Source organism: Galeopterus variegatus, unplaced genomic scaffold, assembly GCF_000696425.1.
Source record: "Galeopterus variegatus unplaced genomic scaffold, G_variegatus-3.0.2 Scaffold485, whole genome shotgun sequence".
In the NCBI taxonomy this organism is placed as follows: domain Eukaryota; kingdom Metazoa; phylum Chordata; class Mammalia; order Dermoptera; family Cynocephalidae; genus Galeopterus; species Galeopterus variegatus.
The window spans coordinates 597290-610676 of NW_007726596.1; the positions used below are offsets into that span (position 1 = coordinate 597290).

At 36.4% G+C, this 13387-nt stretch overlaps 1 pseudogene; it reads left to right on the forward strand.

The window, feature by feature from the left end:
- The first annotated feature begins 2020 nt into the window (after positions 1 to 2020).
- Positions 2021 to 3082, forward strand: LOC103587726 (annotated as a pseudogene).
- Positions 3083 to 13387: the final 10305 nt, after the last annotated feature.

Here is a 13387-nt window from a genome sequence, read left to right on the forward strand (position 1 = left end):
CAGAGGGTCTAGACAGGAAATATACACGGAGAGAGTGGTTGAGAGTTTCAAGAGTTGAAGAGCAATATAAGTCGTGAGACTGTAAGGATCACACCAAGTCTTAGGTAGGGTAAATAAAAGCATCCACTTTTAGGCTCAAGGTTGTACAGAAAATACCAAAAGCTATCAGAAGGAAAAACAGGTTACCTTTAAAGAATTATTCTCTGATAGCAGACTTCTTTTGAGCAACAGATGCCAGAAACAATGAAATATCATCTTCAAGGTACTGCCAGAGAGGAATGTCCTGATTTGAAAGCTAGATAGCAGTTAATTTAACTAGAATTGGTGATTGGATATTTGGCATGAAGGAGGAAGTATCACAGATGGCGAGATTTGTAGTTTAGAAATTAAGCTCACTGTACCACTTACTGAGATAGACAATACTGAAGGAAGGTCATATTTGAGTGGGAAGAGACCTTTTAGATGCCTTTCAGATCTCTAAGAAGAGACGTAAAGTAGGCATTTACGTACAAAGGTTTAAGGTCATGGGGAGGTCCAGGCAGTGGTTATATTTGAGTCTTTAACCTGTGGATGGTAACTGAAGGTTTTCTGGTGTATTAGTTATCAATTGCTATATGAGAAATTAACCCAAAACTTAGTGGCTTAAAACAACACTAAGCATTTATTGTCCTCACAGTTTCTGTGGGTCAGGTATTTGGAATGGCTTAGCCAGGCAGTTCTGGCTTGGGGTTTCTTGTGAGGTTTGTGGTCAGGATCTTGACTAGGGCTGCAGTCAGCAATATCATATGGAGATTTGACTGAGCCTGGAGGATCAGCCTCGGGGGTGGCTCGCACAGGCCTGGCAAGTTGTTGCTGGCTGTTGGCAGGAGGCCTCGGCTTCTCTCCACCAGAGACTCTTGTCAGGCTGTATGAGTGTCTTCATGACATGGTGGTTGGCTTCTCTTGGAACTGATGATCTAATGCCCTTTGTGACCTAGTCTAAGAAGTCACACACTGTCACCTCTGCCACATTCTATTTCTTACAAGCAAGTCACTAAGTACAGTCTAAAAAGAGGATAAGGACTAGACTCCCCCCTCTGAAGTGAGTTTTGTTGAACAATTTGTAGACATTTTAAAACCACCATACCTTGGGGAGGTGACATGGAGTGAGAAAAGGAAGAGAGCCTAGAACAGAGGTTGGCAAACTTTTTCTGTAAAGGGCCAGATAGCAAATATTTTGGGCTTCGCAGGCCATGTTATCTCTGTCACAAATTCAGCTCTGCTGATGTAAGATGAAAACAGCCATAGGCAGTTCTTAAATGAATGGGTGTGTCTGGGTTAAGCCCAAAGCAGACCCATGGGCTATCTTTTGTCAATCTTTGGCATAGAATATAGCCAAGAGAAACAACTACACACAGTGAGTAAAAAACAAAACAAAACAATAAAATCACAAAAACAAAACAAAAAAAAATCTTCTAACTCATGAACCAGGTGCAAGGAGTTTAGGATCTAACAAAAAATATCATAATACTATATTTTATATGAAATAGTCTTATTAGTTAGCTATTATTGTCTCTGTTTTTTGTTTTAGACTCATATTGGTTTATCCAAGTTAGTAGTAGCAGATTAAAATTTGACACCAGATCTGTCTGATTAAAAGTTTGTATTATTTCCACTTAAAAAGGAAAATAAAAAAAAGTCCCATCTATTTGCAAACATAGCCAGAAAGATAGCATGGGCCATACTTAAGAGCACTAGACGCCAGGGTTTTGTATTTTGGTGGTAGGTTATTAAGATGTTTTGAGCAATGGGTGTGAGTAAAATGATTGAAGCTGTAATCTATATTAAATGATCTGACAGTGGTACGTTGATTGCATTGTGGGAGCAACAAAGGAAGATTGAACAAGAGGCTGATTCAATAGTCTAGATAGGAAGTTTTTAGGATCTGAACTTGAAAGGTGGTAATAAGAATGTAAAAGTGATATTGCTCAGAAAATTTCAACTGAACTCTGGAAATAGATTGTACTAGGAAGAACTAAAGATGACCCTGGAAATGGTGGCTGGATGGATAGAAGGAAATCATATTGCAGAGCTGTTTTATGCAGAAATTAATGAGCTCCACTTTAGACATATTGAATTTGAGGTACCAACATGACATCCAAATGGAGGTGTAGTTTTATAAATGTAATTGCTAGCAGAGTTGTTGGAGAGAAAGAGAAACCCTGGACCATGAATACTGAGAAGCAACCAACTTTAAGCTTTTGATGGGAGAGGAGAGGGAAAAAGAGGAGCAGTGCAAAAGGCTTGGCGAGAGCCAAGGCAGTGTCTAGTTTCAGCAACTGAAGGAGGAAGGAATTTCAAGAGGGCAGGCTAAGAACTATGGAGACGCCAATGAGGTTGAAGAGCAAGAAAATGCTACTATATTTGGCTATGGAGAGATCTTTTTGGTTTCAGATCTACTGAGATACTGAACTAACCCAACTACTGGTTCCTACCTCCAAGATCAACCTGAAGGAAGGAGCTGGAATGGCAGTTCTCAACCCTTAGCTGCACACTGTAATATTCTGAGAAGTTTTAAAAAATGATGCCTTGCTTTCAAACGACAACCACCATCCTCCAGTCATTCACCAAAATGGTAGACTCGAAAGAGAAAGGGGAGAGGCACCTGCAGCATGTTCTCAAGGCCTTTTAGAAAATGTGGGGTTGCTCCTTTGGCCACATGCATGCTAATCTATGAGAAAGTTTGTATTGTAGACATCAAGGGAATGGGCACTATTCAAAAAGGAATGCCACACAAATGTTACCATGGCAAAGCTGGAAGAGTCTATGACATTACCCAGTATGCTGTTGGCATAGTTGTAAACAAGTTAAGGAAAAGATTCTAGCCAACAGAATGAATATACAAACTGAGCATATTAAGCACTCTAAGAGCTGAGATAGCATCCTGAAATGTAAAGGAAAATGATCAGAAAGCCAAAGGGAAAGGAACCTGGGCTCAGCTGAAGGACGAGCGTGCTCCACCCAGAGAAGCACACTTTGTAAGAACCAATGAAAAGGAGCCTGAGCTGCTAGAACCGATCCCCTATGAATTCTGGCATAATAGGTGTTCAAACAAACAAACAAACAAACTAACACACAAACAAAACCCCAGCCTTTGGACTGTAAAAAAATTTTAAAAGTGGTGTCTTGGTTTCATCCCAAGAAGCTCCAACTTAATTGGTTTGGGGTGTGGCCCGAGTACTGGGATTTTAAAAAATATTCTCAAGTGATTCTAATATGCAGCCAATATTGAGAATCATTGCCATGGAGGGAAAATACCATGACATGGAGAAAACCTTGAGAAATTCCTGGTGTAACACTAGCTGCTTTGAAGTTGTGTATGTGTATGTGGTATTTGGGGAGAGGTGGGACTTTGATCTGGGACAGGAGGAAGCTCAGTACTTATGTGGGAGGATAAAATAGGAATGAAGCTTTGGAGGTTTGCTATTACTTCTCCCAGCATTGCCTTGGGATGAATAATGTCTGATTTTACACCTACAGTGACTCTGAGCTCTGGTCCAGATGTCCTTAAAAATAAAACCAGGGCAACACAGAAGTCTTGAGCTTGTGAAGTGCTGAGAAAAGCAGATATGGATTCACTAACCTCAAGTCACTTCTCCACCCCTTTTCTTTTCCCTGTAAATCCCTAGATTTGGGGATTTACAAACTTCAGAGTGTCTCAATAAAGCTTTTCCCAAGAAAGGAAAACAGTGAAACACTTACCAGAGCTATTTTGTGGGGTGAGGGATGATTAAATTTGGTTCTCTGGTAACTTTACCACAAAATTCTCCACCTTAAGTCTATTCATCTTGTTCCCCCCACTCCACCAACTAAAGATGCTGACAAGGGCTGAAGTCTGGCCTTTTTCACACACATTACTTGATGCCTTCACAAGAAAATGAGCTCACCCCAAAATAACAGGTCTTATGAGGAGCACAAGTATTTCAAAAGAAAACCAAACACTGAATTACATATTCCATCAGAAGCAGAGCTGTTAGAAAGACATATAAAGAATTTAAGATTAGTCTAAATAAAAATTCTAAAAGACATAAAAGAATGAAAATACTACCAATAAGAAATATGAACAAAAATATGATAATCGAGCAGAAATATTAGGTAAGAAAAATATAATTGAAGTAAAAACTGTAATGAATGAATGGCAGAATGGATACAGCTGATAAATGAATTAGTAAATTGGAAAATAGGATTGAGGAAATTTCCAGAAGGAAGAACAAAAGGCCAAAGAAATTACATTTTAAAAAGCTATGGCGGGAAGAAATAAGTGATAAATTCTGCATACTATGAGTCCCATAAAAGAGAGAAGTAACAACGGAGAGAAAATATAATACAAAGATGAAAGAACTCAGATTAAAAGATCCCTTAAAGTGATAGATAAAGAAAACCAACACTTAAACATATTACAATTAAATAGATTCAAAGACACCAAGATGGTGGAATAGACAATCCCAGCATTGCCTCCCTCGGCAATAGATCAACTTTCAACTATTAAAACACAAAAACTGCAATCCTGTAATCACTGGAACTTGGGAGAAGAGACGGAGAGGCCTGTTGAGTCTGTGAAGACGTGGAAAGCTGAAGCAAGCAGGAAGAGGGACCATCCTGATCAGACTCAGCCCTGCTCATTTCCTGGGCCAATGTGGCACACTGTACAGAGCAGCTACGTGGAGATGGCAAAGCCACAGCAGTGCCCTTTGCATGAAAGTACAAAGGGGCTGGGTCAAAGCATAAAGTTGGCTTTCGTTTTTTCTTTTTCATTAGTGATCAAAGCTAAGTGGTTATTAGTTTAAAATAATTTGTTATAACTATAAGGTGCTTTTCTAAGCCTCATCGTAACCATAACTCAAAAACTTAAAATAAACATAGTAAAAATAAATAGAAATCAAAATATACTACTAGATAAAATCACTTATTCACAAAGGAAGATGGTAAGACCAGAAAAAAGGGAAAAACTTTCTACAAAACAATCAGAAAAAAAAGTAATAAAATGGCTGGAACAAGTCCCAATATATCAATAATAACCCTAAAAGTAAATGGGTTAAGTCCCCCAAGTAAAAGACACAGAGTGACAGAATGGATTATAAAACAAGAACCAACAACATGCTGCCTACAAGAAACTCACTTCACCTACAAGGACACACATCAACTAAAAGTGAAGGGATGGAAAAAGATATTTCATGGAAATGGAAATCAGAAAAGAGCAGTAGTAGCTATTCTTATATTAGATAAAATAGACTTCAAGCCAAGGAAGGTAAAAAAGATTAGGGAGGTCGTTATATAATGATAAAGGTATCAATTCAACAAGAGAGTATGACAATTTTAAATATATATGCACCCAACTCTGGAACACCTAGATATATAAAGCAAATACTACTAGACCTAATGGGAGAAATAGACTCCAACATAACAATAGTTGGGAATCTTAATACCCCTCTTTCAGCAAAGGACAGATCATCCAGATAGAAAACTAACCAAGAAATATCAGAGTTAATCTCCATTCTAGACCAATTAGACCTAAAGAGTATTTATAAAACATTTCATGCAACAGCTACAGAGCACACAGTTTTTCCAGCAGCACATGGAATGTTCTCTAGAAGAGACCATATGTTAGGTCACAAAACAAGTCTCAATAAATTTTTAAAAAATTGAAATCATACCAACTATCTTGTCTGACCACAGTGGAATAAAACTAGAAATCAATAACAGAAGGGACATTGGAAACTGTACAAATACATAGAAATTAAATGATATGCTTCTAAACAAAGAGGAAGTTAAAAAATTCCTGGAGACAAATGTTAATGAAAACACAACATACCAGAACCAATGGATACAGCAAAAGCAGTCGAAGAGGGAAGTTTATAGCAATAAATGCCTATATATATATAAAATTTTTTTTTTCAAATTAAAAAACCTAACATTATACCTCAAGGAACTAGCAAAACAAGAAAAAACAAACAAACAAAAAACACCAAAATAAGTACAAGGAGATGTACAAATGAATTAGAGATTTAAAAAATACAAAAAATTGTAAAAAAGAGTTTATTTTTCAAAAGCACAACACCAATAAAACTTTAGCTAGTCTAACAAAGAAAAAAAGAAGACTAAATAAAACCAAATGAAAAAGGAGACATACAACCGATACCAAAGAAACACAAAGAATTGTGAAACTATATTGAACAACCATACGCTAACAAACTGGAAAACCTAGTAGAAATGGATAAATTCTTGGATACATGCAACTTACCAAGGTTGAATCATAAAGAGCTAGAAAACCTAAAACTTTAACAGACCAATAATGAGTAATAAGATAAAAGTAGTATTAAAAAGTCTCCCAACAAAAAAAATCCCTAGGACTAGATAGCATCACAGTTAAATTCTACCAAACATTTAAAGAAGAACTAATACCAATTTTCCAACTCTTCTGAAAAATTGAAGTTGAGGGAGCACTTCCAAACTTATTCTATGAGGTTAGCGTTACCTTTATACCAAAACTGGAAAAAGGCACAACAAAAATAGAAAACTACAGACTGATATTTCCAATGAACACAGATGTGAAGATCCTTGACAAGATACTAGCAAACAGATTCCAACAACACATTAAAAAGATCATTCACCATGATCAAGTGGGATTCATCCCGGGGATGCAAGGATAATTCAACATACACATGTTAATAAATGTGATGCATCATGTCAACAGAATGAAGGAAAAAAACATATGATCATTTCAATAGATGTGGAAAAAGGCTTTGATAGAATCTCATGCCCCTTCATGATAAAAACACTCAAAAAATTAGGTATAGAAGGAATGCACCTCAACATGATAAAGGCCATATATGACAAACCCACATCTAGTATCATACTGAACAGACAAAAATTGAAGGCTTTTCCTGTAAGGTCTGGAACAAGACAGAGATTTCTCACTTTCTCCACTCATTCAACATAATACTAGAAGTTCTAGCCAGTGCAATAAGGCAAGAGAAAGCAATAAAGGGCATCTAAATCAGAAAGGTAGAAGTCAAACTATCCCTAATTGCAGATGACATGATCATATACAGAGAAAACCCTAAGCACTCCACCAAAAAATTACCAGAACTAATAAATGAATTCAGTAAAGTGGCAGGATACAAAATCAGCACACAAAAATCAATTAGCATTCCTATATGCCAATAACAAAATATCTGAGGAAGAAATCAAGAAAGTCATCCCATTCACCATAGCTACCAAAAAATGAAATACTTAGGAGTAAATTAAACCAAGGAGGTGAAAGACTTTTACAACAAAAACTATAAAACATTGGTGAAAGAAGTTGAAGAAGACACAAATAAATGGAAAGATATCACCTGCTCATGAATTTGAAGAATTAATATTATCAAAATGTCAATTTTACTTGCTTTGGGTAAACACAATCCCTATGAAAATACCAATGACATTCTTTACAGAAATAGAAAAAAAAAATCTTAAAATTTGTATAGAACCATGAAAGATCCCACACAGTCAAAGAAATCTTAAAAAAAAGAACAAAGTTGGAGGCATGACACTACCTGACTTCAAATTATATATAAAGCTATAGTAACCAAAACAGCATGGTACTGGCATAAAAACAGTCAAATTGACCAGTGGAACAGAATAGAGAGTCCAGAAAAATATCCATGCATTTACGGTCAACAAATTTTTGACAAATGTGCCAAAAGTATACACTGGGGAAAGAACAGCCTCTTCAATAAATGGTACTGGGAAAACTGGATATACACATGCAGAAAATTGAAACTAGACCTCTATTCTCACAATACACAAAAATCAACTGAAAATGGATTAAAGACCTACATTTGATACCTGAAACTCTAAAACCACTAGAAGAAAACATAGGGGAAATGCTGCACAAAATGAGCAGCACTTTTTTGAAAAAGACTACAAAGGCACAGGCAAATAAAGCAAAAATAGATAAATGCGACTACATCAAACTAGATAGCTTCTACATAGCAAAGGACACAATCAACAAAATAAAGAGACAACCTACAGAATGGGAGAAAGTGTTTGCACACTGCACATCAGACAAGGGGCTAATATCCAGAATATATCAGGGACTCAAACAACTCCAAGGTAAAAGAACAAATAAACCAATTTAAAAATGGACAAAGAACCAGAACAGATATTTCTCTAAAAAAGACATACAAATGGCCAATGGGCACATGAAAAAAATGCTCAATATCACTAATCATCAGGGAAATGAAAATTAAAACCACAATGAGATGTCACCTTAGTCTAATTAGAATGGCTATTATCAGAAACATAGAATAGGACAAATGCTGGTGAGGATGCGGAGAAAATGGAACTCTCCTACATTGTTGTGGGAATGCATATTGGTACAGCCATTGTGGAAAGCAGTATGGAGGTTCCTCAGAGAAATAAAAATAGGTCTACCTTATGACTCAACAATCCCACTCCTGAGTATATACCGAGAGGAGATGAAATCCATATATGGAAGAGACACCTGCAATCCCATGTTCACTGCAGCACTATTCACAATAGCCAAGAGATGGAATCAAACTAAATGCCCATCAGCAGATGAAAGGATAAATAAAAGCTGTGGTATATATGCACAATGGAATATATTGGGGACTGTCTCTTCCACCATCTTGATCATGTCTTAGAACCTATAATTTTGTAACTAGCCAAACTGTCATTCAAATATGAGAGCTCAGTAAAAATATTGTGTCATACTTAAGACTCAGAAGGTTTCCTACTCAAAGAACCTCAGTGGAAAGAATTTTAGATAAAGCACTTGAAGAAGTGGAGGGACAGACTCAGGAGAAGCTACGATAAATACGTGAAGTAAAAGTGATTTAATTCTTTGGTAGTTTTTTGTTGTTGTTGTCTTTAAAACATTACTAATATGGAAGAAAATGAAATAGTATATCCACAATAACCTGAAAAGTATGGAAGTGTGCATAATATCAACAAAGTGAGGGTTGAAGAGAAACTGAGTTATATAAGAATGTGCTCAAAGTGTTTCATGAGGAGGTACATAAAATTACCCAGTTAAAGAAACAAATCAGAGAATAGAATGAAAAGAAACATAGAAAAAGTAGGAAGTAAATGAAGTGGGTAGAAAAATGTTAAAAGAAAATTGTAATAAACATTAAAGAAGAAATATACAAATGTTGGAAGATTGGGGGGAAAAACCCAGAATTATGCTGTTTTCATTAGACAAACTTTGGCATCACAATACAAAAAGATTGAAAGCAAGATAGGAAAAAAAAGCAGGTAAATGTTAACAGAAAAAGTTTGTACATTTATATTAATTTCTTATTAAATAGACTTTAAAGCTAAAAAATATTATCATCAGGGATGGGGACAATGATAAATGATAAAATGACCTCAAAATATATAAGGCAAAATTGAAAGAGGCACCCAATGCTCATACTGCAATGATGTCAAGAAAGCTGAGTAGGGACCTAGGTTTTTATTTCTATTGGGCAGTAATGAGGCCCTCTTTTTTAGTGGTGTCTGTAGAGACCTTGTAGGGAGCCTGGATTTCCACCCCAACCTGGTACTAATAAGGAGCCCATCCCTTCTCTAGAAGGGTGATATCAGGAGAGGCTTACTATAGCATTAGGCATTTCACCATCACCCACCAGTAATGAGGAGCTCCCACCATGGTATCAGTGAAATCCACCATAGAAGTGTTAAAGAGGCACTCCTACCCTCCCTGTCTGGGAGATATCAGTGAAAGCCTAGTTGGGAGCTGGACCTCCCACCCCTGCACAGTAGTAATGACAAGCCCTTATCCCTGAGGTCAATGGACATTCAAGAGAAACCCAGGCTTTTTCCCTCCTCTGGAAGTAACCTTCCCCTCTGCCCCACCACCACACCCTTGTTGGAATGGTATCAGAAGATACCAGCAAGAGAAGAGGTTTAAATAAGATTCGGAGTCCCAGAACACAATACCCAAAATGACCAAGTTTCAAATTAGAAAATTGTTCATCATGTTAAAAACCAGGAAGGTCTTGACTGAGGCAGGCTGGGCATTGTGAGATGACATCTAGAGGTGGCAGTGAGCTTCCTCTCTGAGGAGCATGCGGGCCCAAGACAAGTCTGAGAAGAATATGTTAGGCAGAAAAAAGTTTTCTTCAAAAATGGATGGGATGTCTTCAGAGGCTAATGAAGAAAATGACAATATAGAGAGACCTGTTAGAAGACGGCATTCCTCAATTTTGAAACCGCCAAGGAGTCCTCTATGGGGCCTCAGAGTTGGGAATGAAATAGTTCAGGAATCCAATGCTTTGAGAAATAAGAAAAACTCTTGTCAAGCCAGCTTTGTAGATACTATAATGCACTAAAAAATCTTTTATTCCATAGTTAGAAACAAGGGTTAAAATATGCAAAGGCCTTGTGTTATACACATGTATAAGGGAAGTGGAGGTTTAAAAAAAGGTCATGGGTGGAGTGTGGACTGGACCCTCTTCCCATAACCAGGCACACCACCAATGCCGTGGGTCCCACCCAGGGTCCTGAGGCTTGGAGCTGGGAGCCACCAGCAACTAGGTAAAGAGCATGCCAAAAACATCACCTTCATGTGGGAGGCCCACCACAGCCACCACAATAACCATGACTGCCATGAAAGTGGCTAGATGCCACGACCACCATACATATGGTCCACCAGCCACTGTAGTACACTGACACAAGGAGAGTCACCAGCAGAGACAAAAGAAAAGAAGAGGATGTCTCTCTCCACAAAGCCCATTCCAGAGTGACAGAAGAAGCATCTGCTTTACAATAATGTTGTGGGACTTGAACACACCTCTTAGTATTGGATAGATCATCCAGGCAACAAATCAACAGAGTAACCACTATTCTTTCAGAAGGAGAGAAGGAATCTAGGGTTATCAGAGGTAGGGGGGGAGGGAGGGGGGGTTGGCGGGAGTTTGGACAAGGGGCATAGAGAATAAGTACAATTTGTAACAATACATATGCAAGTAATATTGATTTAATCAACATATGTAAATGCTTAACCCCCAAAATATGTATAATCAATTATGATTCAATAAAAATTGAAAAAAAAAACCAGGAAGGTCTCATACTGAATAAAAAAAGACAATTATGACAACAGTGAGATGACATAGCAGTTTTAAACGTGTATGCATCAAACAATAGAGCTGTAAAATATGTGAAGCAAAAACTGAAAGGAGAGATTAATCTACAACTATAGTTGGAAATGTCAACACCCTTCCCTCAACAATTGATAGAACTAAATAGAAAATCAGCAAGTGTATAGATTTACTTAACAATAGAATCAAGCAACAAAATCTAATTAACATTTATAGAACACTCCATTCAACAAAAGCAGAATACACATTCTTTTCAAGAGTCCATAAAACATATACCAAGATAGGCCATGTCCTGAGCCATAAAATAAATCTTGCCAGATTTAACATAATTGAAATCATACAAAGTGTGTTCTCCGAGCACAATTAAATCAAACTAAAAAACAATGACACAAAGATAACAGGAAAATCTCCAAATACTTGTAAACTAAACAACAGAATTTTAAATAATTCACAAGTCAAAGAAGAAGTCTTAAGAGGAATTTAAAAATACATTGAACTGAATGGAAATGAAGTGACAACATATCAAAATTTGTGAGGTACAGCTAAAGCAGTACTAAGATAGAAACTTATAACAATAAATGCATATACTAAAAAAAAATCTAAAATCAGTTATCTAAGCTTCCACCTCAGTAGCCTGAAAAAGAAGAGCAAAATAAATCCAAAATACTAAGGAAGAAAATAATAAAGAACAGAAATCAATGAAATTGAAAATAAAAAACAGTAGAGAAAAATCAATGAAACAAAGTTTTGGTTCTTTGAAAGGAATGATAAGATTGACAAATTTATAGCAATACTGAAAAGGGAAAAAAGAAAGAGAAGACGACAAATTACTGTTATCAGAAATAAAACAGGAAATATCACTGCAGGCATCAAAAGGATGATAAGGGAATACTATGAACAACTCTGCACACATAAACTTAACAACATAGATGAAATGGATGAATTCTTTGAAAAACACAAACTGCCATAACTCATCCAATTTGAGATAGGTATTTTGAAGAGCCCTATAACTATTAAGAAAATTGAATTTGTAATTAAAATACCTCCCAAAAAGAAGTCTCCAGACCCTCCTGGTTTCACTGGAGAATTCTACAACAAATGTTTAAGAAAGAATTAACAAGAATTCTACACAATCTCTTGCAAAAAAAAAAAAAAAAAAAAAAATAGCAGAGGAGGGGACACTTCCCAGTTCATTTTATGAAGATAATATTACTCTGACACCCAAACCGTACAGACAGTTCCAAAAAAGAAAATCACAGAACTATAACGATCATGAATATAGATGCAAAAATCCTTAACAAGATAATAACAGATAGAATTCAACAATACATAAAAATAATTATACATTGTGATCAAGTGGGGTTTATTCACAGGATGCAAGGCAGGTTCAAAATTTGAAATGAATCAAGAATGCCTGTAATGCATTCAATATTTTACTAGAAGTCTTAGTCAATGCAATAAAAGAAGAAAAAATAAAATACTTAAGGATTAGAAAAAAAGGAAGCAAAACTTTTTTACTTATTTATTTTTATTGTAGCATAGTTGATGAAAGTAAAACATTATCTGAGTAATATGATTGCTAACATAGAATACCCCAAACAATTTACGAATGTTGAGAAATAATGGAAAAGTTTAACAACATTAATCTACAGAGTCAGTTGCATTTCTATAAACACACAACAAACAACAGGAGAATTAAAGACAAGATGCCATTTGCAATGTGGTAAGAACATCATGTACATAGAAATAAATCTAACAAAACATGAGCAGGACTTCTTCAGGAATTATAAATCCTCATTAACAGGTATTAATGGAAAAACTTACATAAATGAAGAAATGTACCATGTTTATCAACAGAGTTATTATTGCAAAGATGGCATATTCTCCATATTGATTCAAAGCAATTCCAATAAGGTTCTAAGATGGCTTTTCATGAAAAGTAATAAAATCTTTAAAAAATTTATATGAAAGAATAAAAAGCCAAAAATTACCATGGCCCTCCTGAAGAACAAGATCAGAGAGGGTGGGGGCAGGGTGTTCCTTATCAGATATCAGGGCTTGTTATGAAGCTGTAGCAGTTAAGACAAGATGGTATCAGCAATGGCGTTTCCAAGTTAAATAGAAGAGAATAGATACCCTGAGTACACCTAACAATGGAACTTCGGAACTTGTTAGATGTAAGTGGGGGCCGGCCCATGGCTCACTCGGTAGAGTGCGGTGCTAATAACACCAAGGCCACGGGT